The sequence below is a fragment of the Macrotis lagotis genome, chromosome 2 (genome assembly GCF_037893015.1).
Source record: "Macrotis lagotis isolate mMagLag1 chromosome 2, bilby.v1.9.chrom.fasta, whole genome shotgun sequence".
Lineage (NCBI taxonomy): Eukaryota > Metazoa > Chordata > Mammalia > Peramelemorphia > Peramelidae > Macrotis > Macrotis lagotis.
The window spans coordinates 67,601,473-67,620,041 of NC_133659.1; the positions used below are offsets into that span (position 1 = coordinate 67,601,473).

At 34.8% G+C, this 18,569-nt stretch overlaps 1 protein-coding gene across 10 annotated transcripts in view; it reads left to right on the forward strand.

Annotated features, from left to right (window-relative positions):
* RABGAP1L (RAB GTPase activating protein 1 like) overlaps positions 1-18,569 on the forward strand; it is a 716,515-nt gene that overhangs the window by 306,857 nt on the left and 391,089 nt on the right. The gene's annotated exons all lie outside the window — the stretch shown is intronic.

Genomic DNA, 18,569 nt, shown 5'->3' on the forward strand with positions numbered 1-18,569 from the left:
ACTTTAGGGGTGGCTAGGTGGCACAGTGGATAGAGCAGTGGCCCTGGAGTCAGGAGTACCTGAGTTCAAATCTGGCCTCAGACACTTAATAATTACCCAGTTTGTGGCCTTGGGCAAGCCACTTAACCCCATTGCCTTGTAAAAACTAAAAAATAAAACAAACCTAAAAAAAAAGAAAATAGAACTTTAACTGAGATTTGAAGGAATCTGTAGAATATAGGAGGAAGAAATAAAAATGGAGCGTCTCAAACTTGGGGGCAGCCAGAGAAAATTCTTCAGGTCAGGAGATGCTTCAGATCCTTGGGGATCATGGAAGCTTATGTAATTGGATTACAGATTATATGAGGGGGAGTAAAGCATAAGAAACTGGAAATATAGGAAAGGACTAGGTATAGCTTCTGTAAATGCTTGTCTATCAGTTTGAAAGGCAGCAGTCTTTCAGTCCACAAGCATTTATTCAGTACTTTTTATAGGACAGGCATTGTGATAAATGCTAGGAATATAAAGAAAATGAAAATCATAGTCAATACTCTTAAGTAGCTCCCAATATAATGGAGGAGATGTCCTAATAAAATGTAAATTCCCAGTTATCTCAGAGGGGAGCACAAGTAGTGGTGGTTAGGAGGGATGGGGAAAGTCTCTTGCAGAAAGCAAGATTTGAGCTTAGTCTTGAAGGAAGCCAGGAAAGTTAGGAATTGGAGGTAAGAGGTTTGAGGGAAGAGAAGTTCAGATTGCAAAGGCATTGTGTCAAGAGATGGTTTGTCATGATCAGGGAATAACAGAAGCCACTGAAACCGTATCACTGAATAATTGAAAGGGAGTAAGATATAAGAAAATTGGAAAGGTAGGGAGGAGCCAAGTTTTGAAGTGCTTTAAAAATGCCAAAGAAAATTTGAGAAATCAATGTCCATCTTGTTTTTATAGGACCCTTACGCCATACTTGAGCCTTGAATCTATCTAATTGATAGAGCCCTACTTCGTCATGTGGAGATGTTGCACATGCAAATTCCTTCACTTATAACCTTATAACCCCCCAGATTCATTAGGTTGGCATAGTTTGAACTTAATTGCATTGTTTATGATCCTGCCTCTAACACATTTAGCTGTGCAATCTTGGGTAGGTCATAAACCTATTTTAAACTATATTACCTTTAACAGGAAAGAATTGAAATAGATAATTTCTAAGGTTTCTTTAAGGTTAAAAAAATCTTTGATTTTTAATAAGCCTAGAAAATATATGCCTTAAAGAATTTGCTGAATGACCAAAGAAGGAAGGAAGGAAGGGGGTGGGGGAGAGAGAGAGAGAGAGAGAGAGCATTTGCTTTAGCAGAAATGCCAGGAGCTGTCTATGGTGCTGCTGAGATCTTGCATCAGGTGGGTATGCTCCAATTGAGTTATTTGAACTTCTATTTCTTTTACATCCTTTGTTTTGCCCAATGTAATAGACAGTGTAGATGCTTCAGAAATATTTGTTTGAATGTTCTTCATTTTCCCATTCCCCATGAGTAAATAGATTTTTTTAAAAGATCTCAGAGTAGGACAATACCTTGGAAGCCATCTAGTCTAATTGATTGGTACCTTACAAAAATCCACTCTAAAATTTCCCTGTTAAGTGACCACTATGCCTCTGTCTAAAGACTTCTAGTTCAGTGGAATAACCTTCCTCTCAAGACAGTTCACTTAGCTTTTGGGCAACCCTAATCATTATGTTTCTTTATAAATCAAGTCTAAATCAGCCTCTGTACAATTTCCATGTTATTTCTATCTTTTGCTATGTGGAGTCAAACCCAACAATTTTAACTCCCTGTTCCTGTCACTTTCCTTCACATGACTGAAGGCAGCTCTCATGTCTCTTTCAAGTTTTATTTTCTCTACTCTAAATACTTTCAGTTCCCTCGACTAATACTCATGGTGATAAACAGACCCTGACCATCCTGGCCACTCTCCATAGGAGACTTTTTTGGCTTATTAACATCCTTTTTAATAACTTGACCCGAACATCACATTCCAGAATTAATATCTGAGCAGGAGACAGAAACTGAAAATATCACTTGCCTAATTTTTGAAATTTTTATTCCCCAAAATATGTTAGTTTTGTTTTATTTTGCTTTGCTTTCATCACTTTGTTGAACTCAGTATGGTTAATAGAGAGCTGACCTCAATCAAGTTAGCCTATCATTGACACATACTGACTGTGTAATACTGACTATGTAACCTTGGCCAAATGACTTAAGCTTTATTGTTCCAAGCAATTCAGAGTTGGGAATTTCCTATACTCATGAAATCTCAGGACCAGACTAAAAGAAAAAAAACAAACTTGTTCTTGACTCATGTGGCTAAAACTTTCAACTCTTTTTTTTTTGAATAAATGATATTGAGCCAAGACATAACAAACTTGTACTTCAGAAATGAATTTTTAACCTTAAGCAAAAATTTTACTTTTTCCCTTAAATTTCATCTTGTGAAATTAAATGTTCAGTCATACAATCTTTCCTATCAAGATTTTTTTTTGTCTTTTGTCATATTACTTTTCTCTCCTAATTTAGCATTGTGCAAAACTGAAAAGCCTTCAGTTAACACTTTTATCTAAATCACTGATAAAATGATAATTAGCACAAGACCAATCACAGATAGTTTTTGGATAGTTTTTAGTTTTGGCTACATCCCTTTAACTATAACCTTTTCTTCTTTATGCATCTGCCTTTCTTTCTGCTCTTTCAATGAAAACATTAAAAAGATTTACAAACTATTAATCAAGTCTGCTCCTCACTTTGTCTTCTGAACTCTCCTGTCATTTAGACTGAAGAACTTTCCTGCTTCTTTGGGACCAAATCCACTGACTCCTTCTCTGTTGAAATTTGAAATAACAAGTGCAAAGGAGTCAGTACCAAATAACATTTTGTGCTAGATTTTGATACATGTACACTTGTGCTCACACATCCACAAAATTCAGAGTTGGAATAACAGATTAAAAACATAAAGGCATTTGGGGAAATATTCTGTCAGAGATGCTCAAATATTAGGCAACATTTTGCAGAAAGTGAATTTTCCTTTTGGACTTTATCTAGTGCTGAAAATAACAGCTGGCCATTATTATTGAAAAGCTAGAATGGGAAAGATACGTAGTTTTGTTAGTGTGGGAAAATAATGCTTCCATTGACTGTGATTTAATGGATAAGTCCTATTTGAAGCACTGAAAGGTTAAGTGAGTTGTTCACAATCATTCAGCCAGTAAGTGTTACAGGAAGGATTTGGACTTGATATACTAGTACATTACTGAAGAACAGCAGTAACTAATTATAATCATAGCTTATATTTATTTATATTGTGCTTTCAGGTTAGACAAGTGCTTTGAAGATATTATTCCATTTGAGTCAGGTCTCAACACCTCATACCTGGATTTTATAACTTTTTTGTTGATTTTCCTGCCTGGTCTCCCTACTTTAGCCCATCCTCCACTCATCTACCAAAGTAATCGTGACGTACAGGTCTGGCCACATCACCCTCTTTCTCTTCCTCTACCCCCAGCCCACTTCAATAAACTTCAGTAATTCCCTATTAGCACTGGATAAAAGTTTGGTATCTTAACAACGTGGGAAAGAGAAAAGAATGAATTCTAAGCATGGGGTGAAGTGGAGGTGGGGAGACTGTACAAAGGATATAGCAGGTAGGTCACTTTGTCAGGAGACCTTAAGTGTTTGGAACTAAGTCACCCTAGCATTTAAATGGCATATTAGGGAGTTTGTATTTTATCTCAGAGTCAAAAGAAACTGAGACTCAGAGAGATTAAGGTTGCCAGTGATCCCATAGTTTTAACTGAGTTACTGGATTAAAAATTAGGCCTCTATTGACTGACTCTAACCCTCTCTATAGCACTACTCTGCTTCTGGAGGATGAAACTGAAAATTTTTAACAGTGATCCATGACACTGATACCACAAGGTTCCATCGGAGACATGATTAGGCTGGGTTCTTATTATTAAGAGGTCACTATGGCTTTAGTAAGTAATTGAAGTCAGTAGTTAAAATGAGGATTATGAATTTTTCCATTAGAATTTTTTTTCTGATTTAGTGAAAACTGGAAGTTGGAGATTTTTTTTTTCATTTTCCCTTGACAAAATCCATATGGTCTCTGTCTTTAATTTGCATTTGAGGAGAGTATTTACTTCTAAAGAATGTGTAATGTCTCAATATGTCTTACTTAGATAATATTCTATGACATTTATGGAGATTTCATTTCTTATACTAATGGGAGTATCAATGTAATGTTGCCAGTTTAGGCAGAATTATTTTGTGTATAGTATTTTAAAGAAGTCCATAATTTTCTTGTTTAATGATTCTCTATACTGATGCTGATGATATATAAATCCTTTTTGCTTGAACAAAATGTCTTTGTGAGTAGCTGTGACTCTGAAAGTTCATCACCTGATGACCAGATTCTTGGAGAAGATCCTTTCTGAACTTAGCCATCTAGGTTGGTCTTTAGGTGACCACTCCCATCCTGCCTCCCTCTGACATTGAGTCTAAATTCAGAGTTTGAACCTCTTCGAACTTGTCCTCTGCTGGCAGAACCATTAAGACTGCATGATAATCACCTTAAGGTCATTATAAACCATCAGAGTAAGATTTTAAGGGAGCCTTATACTATTTGCATTTTTGTGTTTCTTTATATTTTTGCATACTTAATGTTAGACTTTTTCCCCCAAGCAGATAGTTTCTATTGTCTTTCAGTATGTCAGTGAGAGCTACAGAATTTATCTTCTTTTAGGAGGTAATAATAATAAAAAAAATAGCTGGTGTTTATATAGTGATTTAAGAGGAATAGACTACTATACATATGTAATATCTAATTTGAACTTCAAAACAACCCTATAAAATAAGTGCTATCAATATTCTTCTTATTGTTTTTATTCTCATTTTGTGAACAAGATAACTGAGCACAAGAGAAATTAAGTGACTTGCCCAGGGTCCCACATCTGTTTTCTGCAGAGACAAACATAGTGAGTCAATAAATATTTTTAAGCACCTATTCTGAGCCAGACTAAGTAATGAATATTTAAAGAAAGGTAAAAGACAGTCCTTACCTTCACGAAGTCTAATGCAGAAGAAAACTTGCAAACAATTTTAGATCAATCAGCTATTTAAAAGGTAAATTGTAAAGAGGGACAGTACAAGAATGGATTGGGGGGGGGATCAGGTGAGATTTTAGCTGGGATTTGAAGGAAGTCAGGAAACCTGGATCTTCCCAATTCTTTTAAGTCCAGCTGCTACAATAAAATACTCTGTCCTAATAAAATAAAAGGAGTTAAAACACACACACACACACACACACACACACACACACACACACACACACACACCCATAATCATTTTTCAACTTTTTATTATTTGTAGAGTATGAAAGTGTGAAATTAGAATAGCTTAGATAGTTGACATTCACAGATACACTTAAAACTTTCTTTTAAACAGATTATAATTTATGTTGTTCTACTCTTCAAACCTTTTACCACTAAAAACTTAACAAGTAATAAACCACTGGGTTCATTTTAATCTCTTTTTTATCTCCTGTACACCCTCTACTGGAGGCTCTTTTACACTCTTAGTTACTAAATAACTGAAAGGCAGGGGATGAGTAATATTAAAGGTCTCATAGAATATCTACCTAAAATAATTCAGTTGACTGTATTAAAATGAGTATGTTAATGCTTAAAAACTAGGTAACCTGAAACAAAGAAATTTTCATTCAATTTCATCTATAACAGATTCCATAATACACCATGAAAATGAGTTTTTGTTTGGTTGCTAAAAATGGTCATGGCTAAAATCTGAGCATACTGAAAAACAAATGAGCTGTGTTATTTTAATTTTCAAGAGGTCCCATTTGAGCAGTTCAGAACAAGTAGAGCTTTGTTTGTAGATTGTGGCATTACCCATCCTGTTTAATGGACTTGTAGCCTTCTTCCTTTGGAGTGTCTGAAATGAGGCTTGAGATAGTCCATTAACTGATTAGGTAGCTATGAAAATCTAGAGACAACGACAGCCTAAACCTGTAGGATTTTCAGAAAAGACTTAATGGAGTATTGGAAATTTAAAGGACATTTTCTTGCTTGATGTTTCTTGTGCTTTCTCTATTCAGAATACTGTTTAGTTGTCTGGGTTAAATCTGACGAGTAGCTTAAAGAATCCATTTTAGCTTATATGATAGAACTTTTCAGATTCTGTTAGAGAAATTCTAAGCAGAAAAGTCAAAATATGGTCTGTAGGTCAAAGCAGGTCAAGCTTTCATTCCTGGCTAATTTTTGTCATATAGACTCTAATGGGGAGGGGGAAGGGGTGATCCTCTTGTCTGCTTTATAGGATGTTCAAAACTGAAAGAATCATTTTTCAAGGTCTCAGAAAAAAGTGCTAGGGGACTGACCACATTGCATTAAAAGAGACCAACAGGAAGTGAAAAAAAATTTAAATGACTTTTGAAGCTAGGAAATCTTGGTAATCCCTAAATGGCTCCTGTATTCCGGAAAAGTAATTTTACTTATATTTCCTTCTTGTCTGTTTCTCATAATAAATTCTTCTCATCTTCTATAGAGTCATGATCAGATATTATTTCTTGCTTGAAGTCTTTTCTAACTGTACTCCATCCTGATCATTCCTGTGCCCTTCATACCACTTAATGCTTCAGTATTACATACTCAATTTATACATTAGTTTGTTATAATTTTCTTGAAATTTTTATCTACTCAACATGATTGTGAAGTAACAACTCAGTAGGCATTTCTGAAATGCTTACTAAGAAACATAAGAAGAAAGAAAAATACTCTGCTCTCAAGGGTTTTTTACATTCTGAAAGGAGAATAAAGGTTATGGTGATGGGAGAAATTCTATCTGGAAAAGAATGAAGTCATGTTTGGCTTAGGTCTTCTTTAAAATGGAAATTGTGGAAGAGATAAGCTGACTAGACCCCAGTGTGGAGTGTACTTTCGGGGTGAATGGGTTTCCATGACATGGTGGAGGGAATGAGAGCATTAGCAACCTGGAGAGGTCCATGAGGATCCAAGAATAGTTGTCTTTTCCTATTGGATCTCCATTCTGCCTAGTAAAATAACTTAATTATTTTTTGTGGATTAGTTAAAGAGAACTATAAATACTATGTCACATTGCTCTAGCTCTGTTCCTTTGCCAGCAATTCCTAAAATACTTTTGAGCAATAGACAATAGCATAGCTAAACAGATATGGATGTAGATACCTTATTGGTACAACCCAGAGAAATAGGATCATATATCTGCTTGATCCGATTACCTTTTTATTGACACTTTCACTAAAAGTGTTTGGCTGTGTCTTCTTGTTTGATCAGTGAAGTAAGACAATATGACCTGGTATAAAACAGATTATAATTTAAATTTTAGAATTGAAAGGGACCTTTGTAGTCATCTGGGTTAACCCTCTCATCTTCTAGATGAGAAAACTGATTTGTAGAAAGGGAAGTTACTTGATCCAAGGTTTCTTTAGATATAACTTCAGGTCCTTTATTGCTTTTATCCTGAAGATGGACATGACCTGATTTGCACCCATTCTATTCCAGTCTTTACTATGGTGCCTGGCACATAAGTGATTAACAAATGCTTATTGACTTACATTCTCTAGAATATGTAAACTTGGTAAAAAAAAAAAAGATAGACTGTTCTAGGTTAAGGGTATAACAGGCAATTAGATATCATGTTCTGGGCCTGGAGTAAGGAAGAACTTAGTCCAAATATGCCCTCACTTGGACAAATCATTTAATTTCTGTTTCTCTTAGTTTCCTCAATTGTAAAATGGGGATAACAAGAGAATCTATCTCACAAGGTTGTGGTGAGGATTAAATAATGCAATATTTGTAAATTACTCAGCCAGTGCCTGTCATGTAGTAGGAATTAAAGTTGATTCCTTTCTCTTTCCTTTTCTTTCTATTGGCGACAAGATAGTGGTTCTTTTGATCAGTTAGCCCAAGGATAATAGTGAAATGTGATCCTGAATGACTAAAATGATTGTGGAGCCTAGCATTAGAGAAGTTTGGAGGAGGGGTGTATTTGGGAGAAAGATAATGATTTCTGTTTTTCTCTGTTGGGTTGGGAGATCTACTGGATGCCAGTTTGAATTGTACAAAAGCCAGTTGGCAATGTGGGACTGCAGCTCAAGAACCAGCCTATGGTTGGATATAAAAATCTATAGAAAGATGATAACTGAATGCATGGGAATGATGATGTTATAAAATGAGAGGATTAGAGAGAACAGAGCCCTTGACAAGTAATGGAGATTATGAAAAAGGGGCCAGATGGCTAAGAGAAAAACCAAGAGAAAATAATGTCTCAAAACAAATCAGAGAACAAGAGGAGCTATGAGGAGTTGTTTATCAATAACCCTTATTAGGTTGTAAGCTTCTGGAGGGCATGGGCTGTCTTTCACCCCTTTTCACATCTCAAGTCTTTAGTACTGGCACATACTGGGAACTTAATAAGTGTTGATTGATTGTTAAATGCTTAAGAGAGGTTGAGAGGTATGCAGACTGAGAAAAAGTCATTAAATTTGCCAAACATCTCAGAAGTTTTAAGTAACGGAGTCAGGATTTGAAAGAGGTTCTTGAATTCTAAATTCAGAGCTTTTTGAACACGCAAATAGCAAAAAGTGATACTCTTTAAGTGAATATTAAATAACAAAATCTCCAACAGACTCTGAAAACCCAGATGAGGGAGGAATAGACATCCTTTTTATTGTTATTTTTTTTTCAAGGTAGTGGGGTTAAGTGGCTTGCCCAAGGCCACAGGGCTAGGTAATTATTATTAAGTGTCTAAGGTCGGATTTGAACCCAGGTACTCCTGACTCTAAGGCCGCTGCTCTATCCACTGTGCCACCTAGCCACCCCTTGTTATAGTTTTTAAACACAAATATTGCTCTTCTTTTATTCTTGATTCTAGGTAGGTCATTAAACAAATGGAATATTGCATTTCCTTCTGTCCCCTTGTCTTTATTAATAAATAGAAATGCAACATGATTTAATAATAGAAGTATTATTTTTATATTTTCTTCTGACCTATTGGGCCCCAGAAGCTTCTTTATCAAATCTTTACCTCTTCAGAAACAATTTTCTTTAAATTATCAAGTGTGTCCCAGGCAGCTTTATGGTACAGTGGATAGAATGATTGACTTGAATTCAAATCTGGCTGCAGATACTCACCAGCTGTATGGAAAAAGACACATAAACATCTGTCTGCCTCAGTTTTCTGTTCTGTAAAATGGGTGAAATAATAGCACCTACTTTCCAGGGTTGTTGTGAGTGTAAAATGAGATACTTGTAAAGGCTTGACACATCATAGAAAAACTATGTAAATGCTAGTGATTAAAACTTTTTAAAAGTATTTTCATTTGTTGTTATTACTATTATTATTATTATTATTATTATTATTATTATTAGTAGTAGTAGTAGTAGTAGTAGTAGTAGTAGTAGTAGTAGTAGTAGTAGAAGCAGCAGCAGCAGCAGCAGCAGTAGTAGTAATATTTCAATTGTTCGATTTCCCTACCTGGACATATAGGGTAACAGATCAAGTGTTGGGTAGGTCATCTAATCCATATTCTTTCTCTTACATGCTGAGGGAGCTTTGAGGAGGGCTTAATTGACATCCAATATCAATGGATCAATATCAATGGTGGGTCAAAGGAATTGAATCCTCTTCCTTGACTTCAGAGCTAGTGTTCTTTCCCCTTTAACACACTGCTTCCTACATAGAGATAATCTTTAAATTTCCCACAGAAATGATCACTAAAAGAGAGAAAAATTCATGATTACAAATATCATAATGCTAACCTTATAACTAACCCCTTCTCTCAGGCAGCCTGAGCTTTATTCCCATAAGCTTCATCTTAGCTTACCTACTCCTCATTCACCAGCATATATTGAATTTATTTTCAAATTAATTCTGCTCCCTTTCTCTCTCACTCCTCTAAATAGCTTGAGGTTTAGTCCTTGTTAGAAGTTTATGTGGAATTTCTTCCCCACCCCCATACATTTGATCCAGCTATTCTTTATCCCAGATCCAGTAAAATCATGCTGGCACACTAATGCCACCTACATTTTCTTCTATCTGTGCACTCTCCCCTCCCCTAAGTGTTCCATTCTCCTTTCACTGACAAAAAAATGTCCTTTATACTTTAAGGCTATTTATGACATATTTAAACCAAAGATTTAAAGGCAGACAAAACAATATGGTACTGGCTACTTTTAGAATTTTAAGAGATTATTTAATCCACATGCATGCTCAGCAGTAGTGGAAAGCATCCTAATATATTAGCCATGTTTGCTCTTGGTAATTGAATTTTCTGCTAGTCATTCTGTTGGTCCTCTAGATTCATGGAAATTTGTACCAAATACTGACTTTTCTACATACCCCCCCCCCTGGCAACTATAGGAGGAGAAAATATAGTTTGCAAAACTTGTGGACTTTTATTTAGAATTTTTAGGTGACATGATATAATTGGATGAGTAGTACCAAAAATAATCCTGAAAAAGCCTTTATAATGTGATTTAATAGTTTGCCTAAATTGAAGAACGTCATTGATATAATGGATAACTGAAGCAAAGTTAGAGGCTCTAAAATTTTTTCTACCGATTAGCTATGTGACAATAGACTATGTAACTTCATTTCTGGGTTTCTGTTTTCCTCATCTTAGATTTTCCCAACATGCCTTGGTAGTATTCTTGAGAGTAATAAGGGATTTAGTAAGAGGAGAAGGTTGTGGGGAAGGAGAGAGAAGAGCTTAGGGGGGGAAAGAGAGAATGATAGCTTTGTACAAGTAGTTAAAGGGTATATTGAATTAACATGAAAGTGTAAGGATCAAAAAATAACTTGGTTGGGGCAGCTAGGTGGTGCAGTGGTGGATAATAGAGCACCTGCTCTGGAGTCAGGAGTACCTGAGTTCAAATCCGTCCTCAGACACCTAACAATTACCTAACTGTGTGGCCTTGGGCAAGCCACTTAACCCCATTTGCCTTGCAAAAGCCTAAAAATAAAAAGAAATAACTTTGTTAATATTCTAAGTCAGTTTAAAGTGAACTATGTCTTTTACTTCCAAGAATTCTCTATTGGAAGATTTCTGCAAAATCTCCACTAGCATTTTAGAAATGTTCTCTTTTTTCTACAGATATTTTCCTTCAGTATAAATCTTTTCCTTTTTCTCCTTGTGCTGGTTAGAATAGGAAGCTAATAATAATCCTTGATATATGTTCAGATTCACAAAGAGAAATCAAGAACCTTTTATCAGTGTGATAATCAGGACTTATATTTGATTTTGCCTTTACTATTTACTTATTTCAGGTATTGATCAAAATAATTATTACCTTTTCTTCGAAACTACTTAACTTTAAGAATACTTCCAAGTTTTAAAGACTAAAGGGTTGGAGATCTCTTCAGAATTCATTGTCCTTACTGATTTTAAAGAATTTTAAAGTCTAAAGTAAAATGAAAGTTCCATTGTCTCATTTGCCTTTTTTTTTCTTTTTAAGAAAAGACATAGATTTTAATTCACAGATTATTTCAAAAGTTCACAAGTTACAAAAAGCTCACTGGTTGGGTTCTTTAGAAAGGCAAAGAGTTCTTAAAACAATAAATTTAAGCACAGAAGAACTTTGTTCTGGGGAGAACAGCACAATTAAGAAAGGGGGAAAAGGGAAAGGGACCAGCCATGAGATAATGATTGGGCTTAGATTAACATGGATCCGCTGCATGATGAAGATGAGGATGATGCTCCCCAAGAACAGGTTGACCTCTAAAGGAGAGGAGCAAGCTGGAATACATAGTAAAGAAGTGCATAGGGGAGTGAGAGATTATTTGGGTAATTATGCTCCCTCAGAGCAGGCTGATCTTCTGAAGGAAATTAAGAAACTAAACTGAGTGAGTAAGCTTTTAAAGAGGACTTGGAGGCAGGTAGCTCAGAGAGCAGAGATGAGGTAATTAGGTTATTTGTACAGAGACTTAATCCTTTCAAGCTAAGGCAGCATCTATTTTTTTAGTTGCTAGAGGCTTGTTTTGTGCCCAGGGACTGGGATTTACAGGAGTCCTTCCTTGCCAGTTTGACCTGGACAATTAAGATGGTATTGGGATCAGTGTTAGTGGAAGGTATGATCCATGCAGAGGGAACAGATTAAAGAATAGATTTTTCTTAACATTTCCCCTATTTCAGTTTCTTCTAGGAACTCTTATATTCCTTGTGACCATATATTATTTTCTCTGAGGCTCTACTTAGATTTCTTGAAGCAGTCTTTTTCTTCTGGGGTTACCATTTGGTTTTCTCTTAAGCCATAGTAGTTCATTATTTCCAGTATTTTTATCTGTTTGCTAATATCCTCAGCCTTGATTTCTCTATTGGGGCTTTGTGTTCTGGTTATTCTTTATTCATCTCATTTGATAAGTTGACAGGTCATACTTAGTCCTGGATATTGTGCCTAACACCAGGCTGAGGCTTATGGGAATTTCTGTTTTAGCTCTGCTTCCTAGTGACTCAACACAGGTTTTGTCTTTGGTTCTTTCTTTGCCTCCTATAATCTGGAGTTAACTCCCTACTGGGAATCTCATTAACTCTAATGACAAACTGTTGATTGTATTGATAAGGTAGACTCTTTTAAGATGCCAGCTATTTCTCTTTCCAGGTGACACCTGGATCCTTTTCTCCTTAGCTTCTTCTCTGGGTTGTCAGGTCTATCCTGTCTCCACTGAGGATACCCAGTGACAGTTTCTTTGGCCTGCCACATCCATGGTTATCCTACATTCAACCACAGTGATGGGAATGGTGGGAGCCAGACCGAACCCAGGTTGCATCTATCCCAAGGACACCAGATAAAAGTTCTGTCAAATTGCCTGTGCTGAGAAGCAAGTCTTCTAGAGTCCAAGACAAATGCTTTCTTGGCTACGGAATCAAAATGATGGCAGAGAAAATGTTATAGGGTGGGCTAGTGTTATAAATGGCTTGTGAATACTTAGTCCAGAGTGATTAAAATGGTTTTTATTAAGATATGTTAACAAAATGGCATACTTTCCTGCTTCATGGTGGGAAGGAGGGACCCCATTTGCCATTTTAATGACAAAGCAGTGGTATAAGAAAATTATTAATTAAATGTGCATTTTCTGCTTAGCCATCAAACTACTGAAAAGGTATCATTTTAAATAAAGAAGTAGAGACTTTGAAAAGAAAGGAGCAGAACTATGCATTTTCTTTTACAACCAAATCACTCTGATTAAACAATTCATGTTCGTAAGAAGCTGAAGCCCAACTTCATGACTTTGTATATAGTTGGTACTTGACAAAAGAATGAATAAAGTTGCCAGTCTTTGGTTTAGGATGGAATAAATCCCTAGATAACATTTGTATCTTCCAGCACTTCTCAGTTATTGCATTTATGCTTAATTTGCTAAAAGACCAAAATTATTCTCTATCTGAAAGATAGAGTTGCTTCTTTAATAAAAGGACACTTAGGAATTCAGATAACTGATGAAATGTTTAAGACAAGTGTTTAACATTTTAAAAGCTTGTCATTCAAAGAGGTTTTTCTTAAATGACATCTTTTTCACATCTTAAAATTGATTCTTCTTTTACTCATGTCTTTTTCCATTCTGAGTGTGTGGGTGGTATTTATATAAGACTTAATTGATTTTCTACAAATTATTTAAAACAAAAGGGCACAGTAGAGGTTGCAGTTATTAGATAATTCCAGAAAAATTAGTGCCATGTAGAGTGCACTCTTCAGCAATTTGAATAGCATGTAAGAGAGTGACTTAAAAATGGTACTTATGTGCTTAACCCACCAGCTGTCAAAATCTGTTTTAATGCTTTCTTTATACATAAAACTAAAATCCTTAAACAGGTATTTGAAATCACTTTACCATATCACTCTACCCTTCCTATTCAGGTTTATCTTTTGTTATTCCATTTATGTATTCCATACTCTTCCTCAGATACATCCTATCCTTGACTTTCTCCAAACTATTGGTTCATCAATCAGAAAGTAGTTTTAAGTGCTTACTCAGCACCTGAAGCTGCCATCAGGTCTGGAAATACAAATGTGGCAGAAAGACAGATAATCCCTGGCCTATAGGAGTTTATCTTTTCATGAGAGAAGACTCCACATAAAATATTGTGTGTGTGTGTGTGTGTGTGTGTGTGTAAGATCTTATGGAGATGAATAAGAAGTGTAGTGTGGAGAAGAATGAAGAAATTTTTGGCCTGGATTTTCTTAAATTTGAGGTTTCAGAAGGGATCAACTATTTACAAATTGAAGCATGGGTAGTTGAAGGGTGAAATGACCTTCTGGATTAGAGTGGAGAGGTTTCTGTGGTGTGGTAGACAAATGTGCTCCAAATGTTCCATGTTTCTTGAAATTCTTCCTTTGCTTCCTTGCACATCTTCTATCAAGTAACCTTTACTTATTTACATTGGCAAATAATCAGGAAAAGGAAGAACTGCCTGAATATTTCTCCCAAAATTGATACCATAGCAATTAACTATAGTTAAGAAAAATAACAACAGAGACATGAAGAACTCCCTGGAAGGACAAACTATTAAGTCGGTTCAGAGGACAAATCACAACTGTCCTAGTTTAGTTGGGAAACATCTCTTATTAGGAGACATACTGGTATTCTCTCTACTAAAAGCAGAGTACCTAATAATTTCTTGATTTGCCATAAAAGTAGTCTTATTGTTTAAAAAGTAGAGAAATCAAAAAGAGCTACTTAAGTGCTATTCTCAATTTGATTTTCACCAGCAAGAAGGAATTGAGTGCTAGAATGTAAAGCACCACTTATGATAAAAAATATAAAAGATTTATTTATTGTTCTCTCTCTCTCTCTTTTTGCCTCTACTTGACCATAAACTGCTTAAGACCAGAGACTCTATCTAATCAAAATTTTATATCTGAAGTAGGATCTAGTGTAGTGCTCTACACACAATATTTGATTAACAAATATTCATTGACAAGAACAAAGCAAATTGAAATTGCTTAGAAATTATGATGATTTAAGTTGACATCAAAGAAGAAGCATGAGAACATAATTTTCCTTCCTTATTTGAAGAAATGGGGGATTACATGGTGTGTAGCATTATCTATATAGAACATATAATGATGAATGTGTTTTACATGTTAGGGCTAAGGAAGTGTAAATTTTTTTCTTCATTCTAAGAGAAAGTGGGGGGCTTGGAGGAATAATCATGTCAGAGGAAAGTAATAAGTTGGGAAATATAAGTAAAATAAAAATGAAAGATAGAGATAATTTCAAAAAAGTAAATGTTGAATAAATCTTTGTTTACTCAATAATTTGCATATAGTAGGTAAAGATTTTTAAAAAATTGTTGAGTCTTGCTCTTATACCTCAGTATTCATATTTTTATCAAAAGGCTTCTTTTGTTTAGAAATTGAAATATTAATGATCTTTTTTAAAAATTGGCTTAAATAATGCTCATTGTTATTTCCATGCACTGGGAAGTGGCTTATTGAAAATTGGATAATATACTTTACATTTTTTGCTTTTCACTAATATAATATTAAGTCCTTTATTGGTAAATTGAAGACTATACCTACCTTTTTAAAGAATATCCTATTGAAAAAGGCAATGAGGATAAGAGAAATTGCAATTGGATTGGAAATTTAAGATAATTTATTTGATATTTATTATCTTTAGATAAATTAAACATTTAGTAAACATTTTGGCTGCAATACAAATAATAAAAAATAAGACAGTTCCTGCCCTCAAGGACTTTACATTATAATCAGAGAAGACTACATAGAAATGGAAACTGGAGATGTTCTCAAAGTGTTATTGGGACTGGGAACCAAACAAAGATAAAGCATAAACTGATTTATCAAAACTCTAAATAGGACCAAAAATATTATCCAGTTTTCTGCTGGGGGAGGGTGTAGGTGGAGGTGATGACCAATGGGAATGTCCAGGAAGTGGGCATTTATCCATTTTTTTAATTATGAGGATAAGTAGTATAGTTAACTCAGTTTCAAAAAAAAAAAAAGAAAGCATGAGTAATCAATTTAACCAAAATCAAGTAGTAGCTTCATCCTTAATAACATTTACTGTTATCATATTGGCATTCTTCAAGGTGAATAGTTATGGTCTTCTTGATAGTAATAGCATCTTAACCCTTAATAAATCAGTCAGAGAGCAGGATTTCCTAAGTACTTGCTGTGTGTGTGCCTTTTATTGTACTTTATGCTCTATTAATATTTTAATACATTTTTCTTTTTCTTTTAGTAACTATATTTAAAGATTTACTTTATCCTCATTATGAGTTCATTATGGCTCTGGATTAAAGTCTTTTTCAGAATCATACCTTTGACAGAAATCAACGAGAAAAATCTGTTTCAGTGTATATAAAATTCACTTCATAGACAGTTTCCCAGAAATGTCGCTGTTTTATATATTGACATATACTTTGAATTTTAGTTAAATAACTAGAAAACAGATGGTACCATTTTCTTTAAATGATTTAGCAAAAGAGAATTTAGAAGTCTTTTGAGTCAATTGAGAATAATCCCTACTGCTACCACCCACTCAATAAATGGTAATTTTTCTTAAATAAGCCAGTATTTTAACTCTCTTGCCACTGTTCTTGCCTTCTTTTCATTGGCTTCTCCCAATGCTTGGAACACGCTCCCTTCTCATCTCTGCCTCTCGTCTTCCTTCAAATCTGTGTTAATGTTCCATCTTCAGAAAGAAGCCTTCTCTAGATCTCCTTAACCTCAGATTCTTCCCTTAGATTATCTACATTTTATTGGATATATGTATATAGTACTTGGCTATTTGCATAATGTCTTCCCCGTCAGACTTCCTTTAGAAAAGGAACTGTTTTTTGCCTTTCTTTGTAACTTTGGTGTTTAATAAAGTAGTATTATAAATAGTAGTATATGGAAAGACAGCAACAAAAACAACAGCAGAAGTTTAACATAGTCATCACTGAATGGTAGTTGCCTCTGTCAAACTGAGAGCTTTTTTTTGTTTGTTTTTTGCAAGGCAATGGGGTTAAGCAACTTGCCCAAAGTCACATAGCTGGGTGATTATTAAGTGTCTGAGGTCGAATTTGAACTCAGGTCGTTCTGATTCCAGGGCCAGTGCTTGAAACTGAGAGCTTTTAAAGACTTTTGTTTAAAAAAGCCAAGGTCTTCCACTGCATGCAGGGCCATGTCCAGTCATCCTGATCTGTATTTGACCATTGGACCCAGATGACTTTGGAGGAGAAAGTGAAGCCGATGCCTTTGCACAGACCTCCCTTACTTAAAGCAATTCACTTACATGTTATGGAATCACCTCCCTTATGTCATGGTCCTCTTTGAGAATGAAGGACAAGCAACAGACAGGCAACATGCTGTAGTAGATACTTCATAAGTGCTTGTTGATTTGACTTCACCAGTTGAATAATCCTGACACTTGTAAGAATGGTGTCATCATTCTACCAGAGAGAGAAAACGTCAATCTGAAACTCTCTACAGGTAGAGTTGTAGAACAGCAAATCTTTCCTTCTGAGGTCTGTGACATCAAACTTGACCAAGTACCCAGGAATTGCTAATGATTTTAGATTATTGAAGTTGGTGAAGAGGTAGCAGTCAGAAATGACAACTGTTCAGAAGTGCTGTTCAGTGTTCATAAACTGATGTTTAAAACATTCTCAAAATTCTGGCTAATGGATAGTGTGATGCAGAATTGATATGTCTAAACTGCAAAGTAATTTGACTCTTGGGAAAAAATTAATGTTGCTATTAATTCTTAGTGCTGAGATTCATTCTATGTCAGAATAAAACCTCATATTTGCCACTTATTTCTTCTTCTCTATCAATTCTCCCAAAATTGTTTTTTCAGTATTACTATTTGTTCACTTTTTAAAAAAATATTTAATTATATCACTCAAGAAATTTAGAGAAGGAAAACAAAATACCATATGGAGAAAAGAAAGTTAAATGCTACCTGTTATTTTTTGATTTGCAAGATAAAAGACTATTTTATTTATTTATTTATTTATTTTTAATCACTGCCAGTCTAGTTTCCTAAGCAGTTGCTGCTGCTTCAGAGATTAACTTGTAGAAGTGATCTGTCATTATTTATCCTATTTACCTATGACAAACTAGTGTGTAGAATAATTATATAGATGACTTGTCTAATATAGACCCTGAAAACCTAATAATTAAATATAAATTTAGAGTCTAAATGGAAAATTTAACATGGACCTGAAAATGAATGCATTTTTCAAGAGTGGAGGAAAAATATATATATATTTTTTTAGATTCGGAATAATTATTACTTGCCAAGCACCATTGATTTTTTCATCTTTTTCATGTCTTTGTCAGAATAGAATTGACTTAGATTGAAATGGGCTTTTTCATTTCGTGATTATTAAACTACTCTTTTTAAAAATGACTATAAATATAATAACTATCGACAAAGTAGTCAATCAAACCTTATCCAACATGACACAACCAAAAGAATTAATAAAGAAAAACCAAGCATATTAGATGTTTTTTCACCTTCTAGTTCTCCCCAGGATTCTCT